Source organism: Xenopus laevis, chromosome 1S (genome assembly GCF_017654675.1).
Source record: "Xenopus laevis strain J_2021 chromosome 1S, Xenopus_laevis_v10.1, whole genome shotgun sequence".
Classification (NCBI taxonomy): Eukaryota; Metazoa; Chordata; class Amphibia; order Anura; family Pipidae; genus Xenopus; species Xenopus laevis.
Genome location: NC_054372.1, coordinates 78066910 through 78082839, shown reverse-complemented (window position 1 = coordinate 78082839; position 15930 = coordinate 78066910). Strand labels below are relative to the sequence as shown.

At 41.7% G+C, this 15930-nt stretch overlaps 1 pseudogene; it reads left to right on the top strand.

The window, feature by feature from the left end:
* LOC108704103 overlaps positions 1-15930 on the top strand; it is a 46646-nt pseudogene that overhangs the window by 12566 nt on the left and 18150 nt on the right.

Genomic DNA, 15930 nt, shown 5'->3' with positions numbered 1-15930 from the left:
AAATGGTCAAAATCAAATGTAATTATAGATATTAACTCAGCTATCCTAAGATAACATAAGTCATTTCCGCCTGCGTGCACTACTAGCACCAATGGGCCGTTGTAATTCTTGCTGAAATTAATTACCTCTGGGAGGACACGGAGCCATAGCAATCCAGGTATACCATTCCAATGAACCTGCACCCCATTGAAGCTGAGACTAAGACCTCCAGGGTAGATCTCCGCACACTGCCTGGCCCGATGTGTATATATGAATGACCCACCAATAGGACAACAGGCGTAAAGCCACCTGGAAAGGAAAACAAATTTAGTTAAGACAGCAGTCCTGACCGAATGTAGAAGGTGTAGCGATCGGATTTTCACCTCCCAAGCGCTTTCGCTTGTGTTTTCACCTATACCACCTAAGCTGGCTTCGGTAGCTGCCCCCATTCTAAAGGAGTGAGTACCAAAATCCTACCCAGACCTAAATTGGCTAAACATTTTTTGAAAATCGTGTTGAATTGGAAACGCGTCAGGGGGTAACTGTTCTCATGGGTCAAAAAGCAATCACCAAGTGCTGCAGCAAGGAAAAGGATCATGCTAGCCTAACCGGACACACTGAATCCCAGCAAGGTAACAAGAAAATCTGTTCCCAATACCACATCTTTAGCCAACAGGCCCCCTGGTTTTGTTTTGCTGGGAGGGACTAATTCCCTTATTCTAAGGGCACCAAAGAATGTAAAGCTAAAAGCATTGGCAATTAGGACCTCTTCATAATGAGATTATGCACTTTAAGATGAATATCACTAATAGTTAATGAAAAAGTTCTATTTATGATGAACTGTGCGCAGCCATATGTGAGTTATAATTGCACAATGCACTTTAAGATGTATATTACTAAATAGTTAATGAAAAAGTTTTATCCATGATGAACTGTGTGCAGCTATATGGGAGTTATAGTTGCACAATGCACTTTAAGATGTATAACACTAAATAGTTAATGGAAAACTTTTACCCATACTGCACTGCTGTTAGTCACATGAGATTATAAATGATTGTTTTTGGTTGTTCCTTTTTGCACTTGATAAAGGGCGTAGGCCCGAAACATGTTGTGTAACTCAGCTTCCCAATAAAGAACTTTGCAGACAAGTTGCTGCCCTGGATTTGTTCCACAAACTACTGAATGCATTGAACTATTGGGTATTATACACAGAATACCTGTGGAAGAAGCCAACAACGAAATTTGGTGAGCTTGCTCTGAATATTATATTTGCATAATGAGATTTTACCACCGTATGGGCGGAGTTGATCAGCTGTTGAGAGACTGAAAGAACCCAGTCTATGGATATCCTTGGAGACCACTTGTTTTCTCCAACCCTTTAACGCATGTTTTATCATGTCTTTTAGGTCCAATAATTTAAAGAAGAAGGCTATTCCCGATACGCGCTTTTGTGACGCCCCTGAGGATTTCCCCATTATTTTTTAGGTCTAGGAGGTAGTCGATTGTAATCTGCAACCACATATGATCATCAACGAGATTACATCCCTTCCCAAACATTAACCATTCCTCGAAAGCATTACCATGTCCTCTCCAAGTGGAGGTGTAACTGATGTCCTGACCATGTTCATAAGCTGTTCCCACCAGGTAAAATAAGAAAGTTGGACAAGTTGAGCCCTCCTAGTCCGCTCCACGAACTAGGAACGTTTGCCACTGCGAACGAGAAAGAGAGTCAGCAGTGGTATTGTATTTTCCTGGTACATGTTGAGCCTGAAATCAAATATTATGTTCAAGGCATCGTAACACCAAGTGGCGAAGCAGGACAAGAACTGGAAGGAAGCAGAAGTTAGTTTATTGATACAAAAACCAAAGCTAAGATTTTCTGTCCAGAAGCAAATTGTATGGTTGGTCATGTACCGCCCCCAGAGGTAAATTTGCAGAGCCCAGGCTGTGCCCACCCTTCAGGCCAACCACCGGCGCACCATTTGCTGCCATATATGGCACCAAACCTATGGCCCCAGATGCATCTGTGTAAAGAGCTAACTCATTGTTAGACACCCCCCACATGCAGGTGTGCCCATTATACTCCTGGAGGAAGCAGTGCCCAAACCATCAGCATAACGTGACAAGCAAAGGTTAAGAGGCCTAGGAGGGACTGCATTTGTTGTAATGTAACTTTCTTGGCCTGCATCACCCCATAAACTTTGTCTAACAATTTTGTGAGCTTGGCTTGCGTCAGCCTGAAAACCATTTTTTCTGTGTCTATCTCAGTTCCCAAGAAGGACAGTGTTGTTGTGGGACCTTCAGTTTTTTCTTGGGCAATGGGTACCCCAAATCTGTGTTTAAAGAATGTGAATGTTCCAGAGGGTGTACAGACAAATTTATAGCAATTTGGATGGTGTGGGTATTGAACTCTAATACAAATAGCCCGAATGTGTTTTAAAGGCCTGTTTCTCATTGTAGTACTGCAATGTTGCCAGGATGGATCACCTCTCACCTCTTCTGCTCTATTTCTTTTCTTCTTCTTTCCTTTTCTTCTCTTTCTTTTTTTTTTTTTTTTTTTGTTGTCTTATTATGATTTATGTTGTTCATGTATGAAAATCCAATAAAAATATCTTTAAAAAAAAAAAAAAAAAGAATGTGAATGTATCTAACAACAATTTGCACGTACGGGAGGATGGTGGTCCTACAAAAAGGAAATCCTCCAAGTAATGTATTATGCAATTATGGCCCGATTCCCTTCGAATAATCCACTCAAGAAAGGAACTAAATACTTTGAAGTATCTGCATGATATCAAGCATCCCATTGGGAGGAAAATATCATAATACATATATCCCTCAAACTGACAACCCAACAATCTTCATGCACTGGGAGGAGCCGAAAGGCAGATTCTATGTCAGACCTTGCTAATAAGGAGCCTTGACCGGTTTTTTTAACCAGCGTGACGGCCCTGTCAAATGAGATGTATGTCACAGCCGCTGCCTCCTTGCTGATCCCAAAATTGACAGTCACCTTTTGGGTATGAGAGGTGATGAATAAGGTGGTATTTACCCATTTCTTTCTTGAGTACAGCACCCAGTGGGGAAATTCTCATTTTAGGGATGGGCAAGGAATCGAAGGGGCCAGCTATCCTACCTAATTCAACCTCTTTTTTTCAATTTCGATGCCACTATGTCTGGATTATCCAATACTGATTTTAGATTGTTGGCAAAGGTTGGAGATGTGTTATATTTGAAAGGGATAAAGAAACAATGTGAACCCATCTCTAAGTAAGGCGGCCTCCTACATCTTGGGTTACAGGTCTAACCATGGGGACATTGCACGCTTACTGGGGTTCTCGAAACTACCCGTGGCTGTGGTTTTTTTTCAAGCAGCGGAACACTGAATGTGCATCTTCACAGAAAGAGCATTCATATTTAAATCTGCATGCTCCAAAGAATTGGCAACGCCCTTCAGTTAAGAGCCAGTAGGTTCCGTGGGGCCGCAGCACTGGTTGCCCCGGTGGCATTCTGTGCTGCGGCAGGGTACTGAAAGGGGTGGTCTCACTGAGTCGTCATCAAACGCAACCACACATCAGTAGCTTTATCCCAACCTAAGTCTGGTTTCAGTGCCTAAATTCCTCGTCATAGCGCCACCAGGCAGAATCCCTATGGGTCCTATATGCACCATAAATTACATCTAGGTATATAAAGAGTTTCGAACATTTTGTCTGGGATTCTGACCAATTACGCATGCTAATACTGAAAAGGCTTGGAGCCAATTATTGAAAGTTTTTGACACTTTCGATTTCCTATCTTCCTGCCTATCAAAATGCCTTTCCCTGTCTATAGTGGTTTGCTCAGGGGAAATAAGGGACCAGATGTCTATGTATTTATTTTGCTAATTTTTTCCCTGAGTTCATCTGTAAAATGACAACCTAGAGGTGTAACCCCACAAAAATGAGTATCTTTTAATGGAGGAGGTAACGCCACAGTTTTATTAGGCGTAGTTTGACCTTATTTACCTTCAAGCTTACCCACAATAGAATGTAAGGTCAACAGTAGTTCAGAATTGACTGGGGGTTCGTCCCATGCTCCTAAACCGGATGACTCACCAAGACCTTGAGGAATGGCTGGAGAGGCAGTGACAGCGGTAATGCGTAGAACTGGAGGCAGTCTGTGACGAGTTTGAGCCTGTAACATCGGACTCTGCACATGAAGACTCTGTGTCTGTGGCTGGTAGCACCCTTGTGCCGTGCAGCCTTGCGGGACCTCTTACCATCAGTCTGGTGGCAGCTGCGCCAACCAGAGCTCCGGTTATCAGAATCTCTGTGAAAAGAGTGGGCTCTCCTCTTATTTGCCCACCAGTGTGCCATGCTAGACAGAGAAGGCGGAGCAGTAACTGGGGGGGGGGACAAACTTGCCCTTGTAAAACGGAAAAAGCTTCCCACGAACCCTCTGTAGGCACAGCAATAGAGGCCTGAACAGTACCGTGCATCCCGACAGTGGCTTCAGACACCTCAAAAAGGGTTCACCCTCTTCTGAGCTGGATGAAAAAACTCCAATGTCCAACTCAGATTCCCGATAAACAGGACCAGAGGAGTGTCCCTTTAGCAACACAGGTCTAGTGGAGGACCTATTTTGAGTGGGTGGAATGACATTAGGTGAATGAGTACCCCTTTTTTCGGTGTGACTCATATGGAAGCAGCCGTACCTAACCTGATGTACGATATCGGTCCCTGTGTGCAGTGTCGGACTGGCCCCTTCTCTAGATATTTCTAGATAAAAAAAAAAAAATTCCGGCGATGCGCAGCGCCACCAGCGCATGCACGCCGAACGGCGCTCTTGCGCATGCGCGCCAAACGGCGGTGTTGCTGGGCCGACGCATTTTAGTAGGGGTGCAGGGGGCCGGAGGGGGGCCCCTGGACAGCAGTCCCGGTGGGCCCCGGGCCCCCCAGTCCGACCCTGCCTGTGTGGTTCCCAGTTGATGCCGCTGTAGCTTGTGCTGCGGCAACCCAAATCACTGTGGGAAGGGGGGGGTGAGCAGCCTTAGGTGCAGACATAGAAAGGGCCCCATGCCTTGCCCTGGGTGGACTGGGGCTTAATCTAGATGGCGGGCTGGACGGGTTGTAACCACCCTAATCCCGTTTCTCCCTGGTCTTATAAGTGGCTGCTGTCTGGGGTTAATAATCTCCTGCAGCCAGTCAACCCCTTCAGCTGCCACCTTGGCGCGTAGTTGCTCCAATAGTGGGCCAGCCATATTAATGGTTCTTGCACTAAGCAGGGGTGGGTGGCTGTTCAGAAGGGACAGGAGCAAATTGTGTGATTTAGGAGAGGGGACAGGAGTAGATTGGCCGACTGAGGGAAACAACAGCCTGATGCTGCTGTCCCTATGCTTCTCTACCTGCTTATTGCATAGGGAAGGGGGGGGGACGTGACGCTGCGCTCCCCTTGTCCCATGCTCGGTCACTGAGCTGCGCCCGGTGATAACATCACCCTAGGCAGATGCCCGCAGGGGGAAGCAGGTAAGGCTGCTTCCTCTCTCCCAGCAGTCACAGCTACTACACTGGTTAAATGTATAGAAAGTCTCTGTTAGGAAGAAAGGCTTGTATATTTTGAAAGCTCTATGGCAGGGGAAAGTAGGAACAACATTTAAGCTTAAAGTGGATCTGTCACCCAGACACTAAAAGCTGTATAATAAAAGTAATTTTCAAATTAAACATGAAATCCAGCTGTTGTAAGCTCATTTAAAAATCTCAGCTGTCAATCAAATATTGTCTGCCACTCCTCTATGCCTTAGGCATACAGGTGGTGCAGACAATTACTTTCCATTCAGCTTCCTAGATGTCACTGCTCTCCACACATTCCCCTGTTCTCTTCACTGTTTAATTAATTAATTGTGTAGCCAGGGCATGGGGATGGACATCAGGTCCCCCATTCTGGTGCACAAACAAGATTCTGAGATGATACAAGGCTTGCCTTAATAACAGTGTTCACAAATTGGCTCCTGCCTGCTATAATTATGAATTCCCAGACTGAAGGACACAAGATTTAAATAATTTATATTATGTAATTAAAGTTAATTTTGCTTGACTAATGTGATAAAATATGATTTTGAATATTTTTTTTTTTGGGTGACCGGCCCCATTTAAAGGAAAACTATACCCCCAAAATGAATACTTAAGCAACAGATAGTTTATATCAAATTGAATGACATATTAAAGAATCTCACCAAACTGGAATATATATTTACATAAATATTGCCCTTTTACATCTCTTGCCTTGAGCCACCATTTCGTGACTCTATCTGTGCTGCCTCAGAGATCACCTGACCAGAAATACTACAACTCTAACTGTAACAGGAAGAAGTGAGGAAGCAAACGGCAGAACTCTGTCTGTTAATTGGCTCATGTGACCTTACATGTGGTTTGTATGTGTACACAGTGAATCTTACGATCCCAGGGGGCGGCCCTTATTTTTTTAAAATGGCAATTTTCTATTTATGATTACCCAATGGCACATACTACTGAAAAAGTATATTATTATGATAATGGTTCATTTACATGAAGCAGGGTTTTACACATGAGCTGTTTTACTCAGTATCTTTTAATAGAGACCTACATTGTTTGGGGGGTATAGTTTTCCTTTAAGAGGCCTTGGACAAAAATGTTTCAGCCTCCTCTACTTTATTACTATGTTGCTTCCTACTGCTTCTGAGCTGATCCAATTCTGTTCAACATGATTTCAATATAAAATTCTGCATTTTTAAAATGTTTTCTTGTATAATGCAGAATACTGAAATTGAAAGCACTTTTTTGTACACATGATCAAACTCCTTGGTGCAATTGTGGGAGAAGTTGGTTTTATCAGCTACAGAGAGGAGATGGTAGAAAAAAAGCAAAATAATAAACAACAATATACTATTACTTGTCCAAAAATCAGGATTTTTGATTTAAGGAATTAGGCAGAAGACAAATTCAATACAAGCCTATTATTTGAAGCAACACATGGGTTTTACCATCAACGATTCACATTGTTGCCAGTGGGAAAGATTTTACAGGGGATTAGTCAGTGGCGCTCCGCCAATGAGGCGAGCTGAGGCCTCAGGCGGCAGAGCCAGAAACGTTTCCAGAGACGGCAAAAAGCTGCTCCTGGTACTTTTAGGAGCTGAATTTCCAGTTTTGAAACCAGAAATTCGGTACAAGAGAGCGCAGTTGCAGTCTCCACACTAGTGTTCCTGCCTTGGATGCCTCCCCTCCCAATAGGTAAGCCAGCGAGGGGGGGGCGGCATTTTGAGGAGCTGTCTCAGGAGGCTTCTTCATCAGAATCAGCGCTGGGATTAGTCACCCACAGAAACAGAGATGTATTACTGGTGATTGATGGCTGTGCCATTGCCCTTAAAACAATTACATAGTAGAATGAGAGTGCTAAGCACCACTGGCAGACCAGTTGTTTCTCAGATTGTCCTTCTCAGATTGTCCTCATGGAGTCAAGAATCTGAAGCAAATTGGAGAGGTTAATTTCAACATAGACAAAATGGCTGAACATGATATAGGCATTTCTTTTTTTTTTTTAATCCTTGCCTACTATGTTGTGTATGGTAGACACAGCACACAGCCATGCCCAACAGCTAGTTAAAATGAAAAGTGAAATTTACTAGTCTTTTTGACTTGAACACATGCATTTGTTACATAAACAGGTTTCATAATCACTGTGTGAGCTGCTAAATATAAATATTTTATGTTTGTTTTTTTACACATACAATTTCACAGATCGCTCGTTTATAAGAATTCCCCTTAGACAGATTAGGGGCAGATTCACCCACATTCTGTTCATTCCTATGGGATTTTCATCAACTTGTGGTGTTACTTTCACACATTGATAAATTCACTAACCAAAGGAGTGAATAAAAAAATTTAGGTTTTCTATGGTAATATCTAATCTCAAATTTTGATAAATCTGCCCCTAAGAGTCATGCAACACCTCCCTCACTTTGTTACATGGTAATTCTGGGACTTGAAGTACCTGTGGTTTTCAAAGAATCTGTTCATCAACTCCACCCTACTATTGAAAGCAGAGGAACTTAAGTTCCAGAATCCATTACTTACACATGGAAAAGCATGTCGGAGGGGTTGCATGACTCTGCCAGGGCCCAAAGAGTCTTGCTTGACTGTTATCTTGCATTTTTGTGTTCACATAGTATAGATCACTGTCGCAGAAATGTAAAATGCTAATGTTTAAGCAAGAGGGAGAACATGAACATAAAAGCTCATTGTTGAGACCAGTGTCTCTTATGATTTCATGCAAAAGAAAAAATTTGTGTTAACTTTTAAGGAATGTCATGCACAGGGCAGTCTGTGGATATACAGTCATATGAAAATGTTTGGGAACCCTTTTCAGCCTGCATAATAATTTACTCTACTTTCAACAAAAAAGATAACAGGGGTATGTCTTTCATTTCCCAGGAATATCTGAGTACCAAACAAAGATTTTTAGTGAAGCAGTATTCAGTTGAATGAAATTAAATCAAATGTGAAAACCTGTCTGTGCAAAACTTTGGGTACCCTTGTAATTTTGCTAATTTGAATGCATGTAACTGCTCAATACTGATAACTGGCAACACCAAATTGGCACGTTAAGCCTTGAACTTCATAGGCAGGTGTGTCCAATCATGAGAAAAAGCATTTAAGCTGGCCAATTGCAAGTTGTGCTTCTGTTTGACTCTCCTCTGAAGAGTGACAGCATAGGATCCTCAAAGCAACTCTCAAAAGATCTGAAAACAAATATTGTTCAGTATAGTGGTTTAGGGGAAGGCTACAAAAAGCTTTCTCAGAGGTTTAAACAGTCAGTTTCAACTGTAAGGAATGTAATCAGGAAATGGAATGCTACAGTCACAGTTGCTGTAAAACCCAGATCTGGCAGGCCAAGAAAAACATAGGAGCGGCATATGAGGAGGATTGTGAGAATGGTTACAGACAACCCAAAGATCAACTCCAAAGACCTTCAAGAACATCTTGCTGCAGATGGTGCATCTGTACATCGTTCTACAATTCAGTGCAATTTGCACAAAGAACATCTTTATGGCAGGGTGATGAAAAGAAGCCTTCCCTGCAGTCACGGCACATACAGAGTCGCTTGTTATATGCAAAAGTTCATTTAGACAAGCCACAGTCATTTTGGAACAAAGTGCTTTTGAATGATGAGCCAAACATTTAGTTATTTGGTCATAACAAAAAGCATTTTGCATGGCGGAAGAAAAACACTGCATTCCAAGAAAAACACCTGCTGCCTACTGTCAAATTTGGTGGAGGTTCCATCATGCTGTGGGGCTGTGTGGCTAGTTCAGGGACTGGGGCCCTTCTTAAAGTCGAGGATGAATTCATCCCAATATCAACAAATTCTTCAGGATAATGTTCAAGCATCAGTCACAAAGTTGAAGTTACGCAGGGGTCGGATATTCCAACAAGACAATGACCCTAAACACACTTCGAAATCTACAAAGGCATTTGAGCAGAGGGAGAAGTACAATATTCTGGAATGGCCGTCACAGTCCTCCGACTTCAATATTTTCGAAAATCTATGGGATGATATGAAGGAGGTTGTCCATGCTCGGCAGCCATCAAATTTAACTGAACCAGAGAGATTTTGTATGGACGAATGGTCAAAAATTCCGACATCCAGTATCCAGACACTCATCAAAGGCTATAGGAGGTGTCTAGAGGCTGTTACATTTGCAAAAGGATCATCTAAGAATTGATGTAATTGGTATCCGACTGAACTGGGAGGCAAATGCGTGGCTCAAGTCTTGGTACAGGAAGGAAGGGTTTGGGTTCCTAGAGCACTGGGCTGATTTTTCGTTGGGGTACAACCTATACAGTCATGAAGGTTTGCACCTCAATGGAAGGGGGTCCGCGGTGCTAGGAGAAAGAATGGCTAAGAGGTTGGAGGAGTGTTTAAACTAGGCAAGGGGGGTGAGATAAAGAATTATGGGGAAGCTAGGGTAGACGGTGCAGTGGGATCAGTAAGGGGTCATGGGGGAGGAGTGAGGGGGGCATACAGTTTACCAGCTAAGGAGGTCCCTCTAATAATACTAACTTAACGTATAATTCTCCACTAAGTAATGCAAATTTCAAAAGTAAAAGTAGTAACCTCCGCTGTATGCTGGCAAATACATGGAGTTTGTCATGTAAAATGGGAGACCTAGAATTAATTGCATGCTCTAAAAATTATGATATAATTGGTATCACTGAGACCTTGTGGGATGAAACATGTGACTGGATTGTGAATTTAAATGGTTACACCCTTTTTAGGAGGGACAGAGGGATTAAAAAGGGTGGAGGAGTGTGTTTGTATGTAAAGCCTGAATCAAAGCCATGCGCTAAAGAAATAACAATAGCTGGCACTGGTGAGGGTGTAGAATCACTCTGGGTAGAGATTTTGACTGGGAAAAAGGTAACAAAAAGAATTATCATTGGTGTATGCTATAAACCACCTCGTATAAGTGTCGAGTATGAAGCCCAGCTACTCTTGCAGATACAAGCAACAGAATTAGGAGGGACAGAGGGATTAAAAAGGGTGGAGGAGAGTGTTTGTATGTAAATCTTGAATCAAAGCCATGCGCTAAAGAAATAACAATAGCTGGCACTGGTGAGGGTGTAGAATCACTCTGGGTAGAGATTTTGACTGGGAAAAAGGTAACAAAAAGAATTATCATTGGTGTATGCTATAAACCACCTCGTATAAGTGTCGAGTATGAAGCCCAGCTACTCTTGCAGATACAAGCGGCTTCACAGCTGAGTCAAGTTGTTGCTATGGGTGACTTCAACTATCCAGACATTGACTGGGGTAATGGGGTTGCTAAGACAGAAAAAGCTAGTAGGTTTGTAAATATGCTGAATGACAACTTTTTATTCCAGCTCGTTCAAGAACCTACTAGGAATAACTCTCTTTTGGACCTTGTAATAACTAACAATACTGAACTCATCTCTAACATTTGTGTGGGTGAGCATTTAGGGAATAGTGATCATAACATGGTCTCTTTTGAGATTCTGTTGCAGAAGCAATTCTATAAGGGAGTAACTAAAACACTAAATTTCAGACGTGCAAACTTTGACAGTATAAGGGTATCTCTGCAATATATTAAGTGGGAAATGCTTTTCACAGGGTTAAACACAGAACAAAAATGGGAAGTTTTTAAAATCCTGCTTAATAAATATACTTGTCAGTATATTCCACTTGTAAGCAAGGAACGTCGTTGCAAAGCAAAACCTTTTTGGTTCAATAGAAGCGTTGGTGTTGAGGTGGGTAAGAAAAAACGTGCTTTTAAGGCTTTCAAGTTAGCTGGTACAGCCGAAACATTTATAAGGTACAAGGAGGCCAATAAATCATGCAAAGAAGTTATAAGGCAAGCTAAAATTGATATAGAAAAGGATATTGCAGCAAGCAGTAAAAAAAATCCAAAATTATTTTTTAAATATGTTAATAGTAAAAAAACAAAGCAGGAAGGGGTGGGACCCTTACTATCAGCTGGTTGATGAAAACAAAATAAAAGCGCAGATTCTGAACTCATATTTTTCTTCTGTCTACACAAATGAGGAACCAGTAAGTGAAGGTTTCCTTCTTAACAGTCCCAATTCTAGTAATACAACTAATGATGCATGGTTCACACATGAAGAAATTCAAAAGAGACTAGAACATGTTAAGATTAACAAAGGTCCAGGGCCAGATGGTATTCATCCCAGGGTAATTAGCGATCTTAGCTCTGTGATTGCCAAACCTCTTTACTTAATTTTTCAGGATTCATTGAGATCTGGCATAGTGCCGAGAGACTGGCGAATTGCTAATGTGGTGCCTCTATTCAAAAAAGGATCCCATTCTCAGCCTCAAAACTATAGGCCAGTTAGTCTGACGTCAGTGGTAGGAAAGTTTTTCGAAGGGTTAATAAAGGATAAGATACTGGACTTCATAGCAAATCATAATACTATGAGTTTGTGCCAGCATGGTTTTATGCGTAATAGATCTTGCCAGATTAACTTAATTTCTTTCTATGAGAATGTTAGCTTTGCTAAAGCATTTGATACAGTGCCACACAAAAGGTTACTGGTTAAATTAAGGAATGTTGGTCTGGAACATAGTATTTGTACCTGGATAGAGAACTGGCTAAAAGATAGACTACAAAGAGTGGTGGTAAATGGAACATTTTCTAATTGGACCAGTGTTGTTAGTGGAGTACCGCAGGGCTCTGTACTAGGTCCCTTGCTTTTCAACTTGTTTATTAATGACCTGGAGGTGGGCATTGAAAGTACTGTTTCTATTTTTGCAGATGATACTAAATTGTGCAGAACTATAGGTTCCATGCAGGATGCTGCCACTTTGCAGAGTGATTTGTCTAAACTGGGCAGCAAACTGGAAAATGAGGTTCAATGTTGAAAAATGCAAGGGTTTGCACTTTGGCAAAAATAATAATACACTAAATGGCAGGGTGTTGGGAGTTTCCTTAAATGAGAAGGATCTAGGGGTCTTTGTAGATAACACGTTGTCTAATTCTGGGCAGTGTCATTCTGTGGCTACTAAAGCAAATAAAGTTCTGTCTTGCATAAAAAAGGGCATTAACTCAAGGGATGAAAACACAATTATGCCTCTTTATAGGTCCCTGGTAAGGCCTCAACTGGAGTATGCAGTGCAGTTTTGGACTCCAGTCCTTAAGAGGGATATAAATGAGCTGGAGAGAGTGCAGAGACGTGCAACTAAATTGGTTAGAGGGACGGAAGACTTAAATTATGAGAGTAGACAAGAGATGTCAAGGTTGGGGTTGTTCTCTCTGGGAAAAAAGGCGCTTGCGAGTGGACATGATTACACTTTACAAGTACATTAGAGGACATTATAGACAAATAGCAGGGGACCTTTTTACCCATAAAGTGGATCACCGTACCAGAAGCCACCCCTTTAGACTAGAAGAAAAGAACTTTCATTTGAAGCAACGTAGGCGGTTCTTCACAGTCAGGACAGTGAGGTTGTGGAATGCACTGCCGGGTGATGTTGTGATGGCTGATTCAGTTAATGCCTTTAAGAAGGCTTGGATGATTTTTTGGACAGACATAATATCAAAGGCTATTGTGATACTAAGCTCTATAGTTAGTATAGGTATGGGTATATAGAATTTAATTAAAAGTAGGGGTGTGTGTATGGATGCTGGGTTTTCATTTGGAGGGGTTGAACTTGATGGACTTTGTCTTTTTTAACCCAATTTAACTATGTAACTTTGTAAGTACATGTTCATCCTCCAGAGCAATATTACATGTCATCTGCTTACTGCTGCTTGTTATCTGTGTATCTGTCATCTATAACCCAAAATGAGTGTATAATGTTTACCTGACATTTTATGTCTTACCATTTTCTTTCTCAGCATGCTGGAAGATGACCTCCAACTCAGCGATAGTGATAACAGTGATGGAGAAGAGGTATGTCATTTTATGCTCAACTCTAGCATAAAATTATTTGCTAATATTTACTCTGTTTTCAAATGGATATTTTAAATATTTTGTACTCCATCTATCCAGGTTTGTGAAAAGCCACCGCTATCATCATCTGCTCCACCAAGGTATAGCTTTCCTTCTAAACCATGGTATATTGCTCTGTATAGCAAACTATTATTTTGGATTAGAGGTATTGAACTGTAAAATGTTCTATAATTGTGTTTTACGTATCAGGTTATATTCTTATTTTACATGCAAGAATGAATAAGCAACTACTATTAGAGGCAACTCACAGTTATCGAATAACAATTCAGTGCAAAACTGACTGCTACTCAATACTGATCATTGGACACAGGAAATGCACACAATAAACTTACTAGAAGGGAATAGTTTTTCATACCAATGAAACAGTTTGCACAGTTTTTAAAGATAATTCCTGTGTTGTTTTTTAGTAACATCATGCACAATATTAGACATTGTGTCAAATGTTAAAATGCTGCATTATTAGTGCCATAGTCTTAGTTTAAATATAACATTAAGCATAGTGGTGAAATATCAGAAATGTTTAAAATGCAGTTTGTGGCTAAGTGCCTTTCCCTTAATGCAATCTGCTTGGTATTTAGTGTCCTGCAGTCCCAGACCAACAGTGTGGTTTCAGCACATTCCAGCAGTATAGAATCAGAAAGCAGCAAGTCAGACAGCTGGTCAGATTCTGAGAGTGAAGGCAACTCAAGTGACAGTGAAGTGCTTGAGCCTCCAAGAGTGCCTACCCCAGAGGTACAGGACCATTATGTTACATGAATTGTATTTACAGTTACTATAGCATGTATTCAGAGAGCTTGCATTGACTTGATACAGCAAGTTTCAGCTTCCAGAAAAGCATGAAGCTGAGCTGCTGCCAGAATCGCTTGATCTTATCTGACTTTTTTTCCTGAAAAGTCAGAATTTTTCCGATTTTTGCCCAAAATAGTCAGATTTTCAGGCTAGATCCAGAGCAGTCCACAGAAATTTTCAAATAGGATAGGGACCTCTCCCATTGACTTATATACAACCTCGGCAGGTCTGAGATGGCAGATTTTCAGATTTTGACTTTTTGCAGCCTTGAGGTATATTAAATCTCCAAAAATTTGAGGGGTTTTTTTCCACTAGAAATTCAGATTTTATAGTAACAAAACTAAATTGTTTTTAGCATTCAGACTTTAATAAATAACCCCCAGAATGTTTCCTGTGTCACTGACTGGCAGTTATTGCTTTTTTTTTTTTTTTTTTGCTTCACGCAAACTTCTGGCAAATCTGGCTTATTATGGGGCTTAATTTTTACTGCATTTATTGGATAGTTAAGATGCTGCAAACCTGAGATGCTGACATTTGTGATGAGATTGCAGATAAGGTCACACATAGGGGATCTTGGTCTGTGACAAACGCAGGGTGAGAATCCGCTCCTATGATGTGCCTGCACTTGGATGGATTGCATTGGCCCAGCACACGCTCACATGGCTTCGACCCAAAATGTTAGTGTAGCGCTATAGTAAATTGAGTGCACCTTACTCTACTATGGGCTTCACTCCTAGTACATATGCTCCGGATGAGACCTTAAACCTTAGGGAGTGAGCCTTCGCATCGAGATGGAAGCAGGGTGTAGTGCAACTGTAACAGTAATCAGGGTGCAAAGAATTGGGCGCCAGTGGTTCTTATAATTTAACAAATAACAGATTTATTGAGCACAGTATACAATCCACAGTGGAGTGTACATAGATCAGAACATTGCAGGTTCATACAGTACATTGAATAGGCAGTACTCACAACACCTTGGGTCAGTATGATTCTCCTCAGAGATAGGAACAATACATGCAGCTTTGAGGAGGTACACCCAGCTTTCAGCCTTTTCCCTAAGTGGAACCTGAGGGGAATCTTATCTACCCTAGGTCTGTACACTTAGTCCCTACTTCTGGGCAATGAGTACCCTGGGATCTTAATCCCACTACAATCCTCGTAGGAGCCTCAGACTGCTCAGCTAAATAATCTGACTGACTATCACTCCTAGAGTGATCTATAAAGGTGAGTAGCCTATTCTTACTAGACCTGACCTGTCTAGGTTCCAACTCGAGCTCTGCCTCCTGCACAGGCTAGAGCCGGCACAAAATGGACCCTGATAATCTGGCTTCAGAGCCTTTTATACTCTAGCACAGTGCCATCTGCTGGTCACTGTGGGAAACAACAAGAGTCAACAGTACCCCTCCCAACTGTATTTTAGGACCCATTTAGGTGTCCATAACATGGAGGGACTGCCTGCACAAAATACTAGGGGTGGCTATTTACACATCCCTACATTAGCTTTACTGTTTTGGTGGTGAAACATGAGAGCATTTTGGCACTGAAATCTGCCGCTTGTGCCTGCACCCACGCCAACACAAACTACAGGCACATCAAGAAGGGTAGGAGGGGATTCTCGGCCATACTTGTCTACAGGTGAGATTCGCTATGTGTGACATTAGCCTAA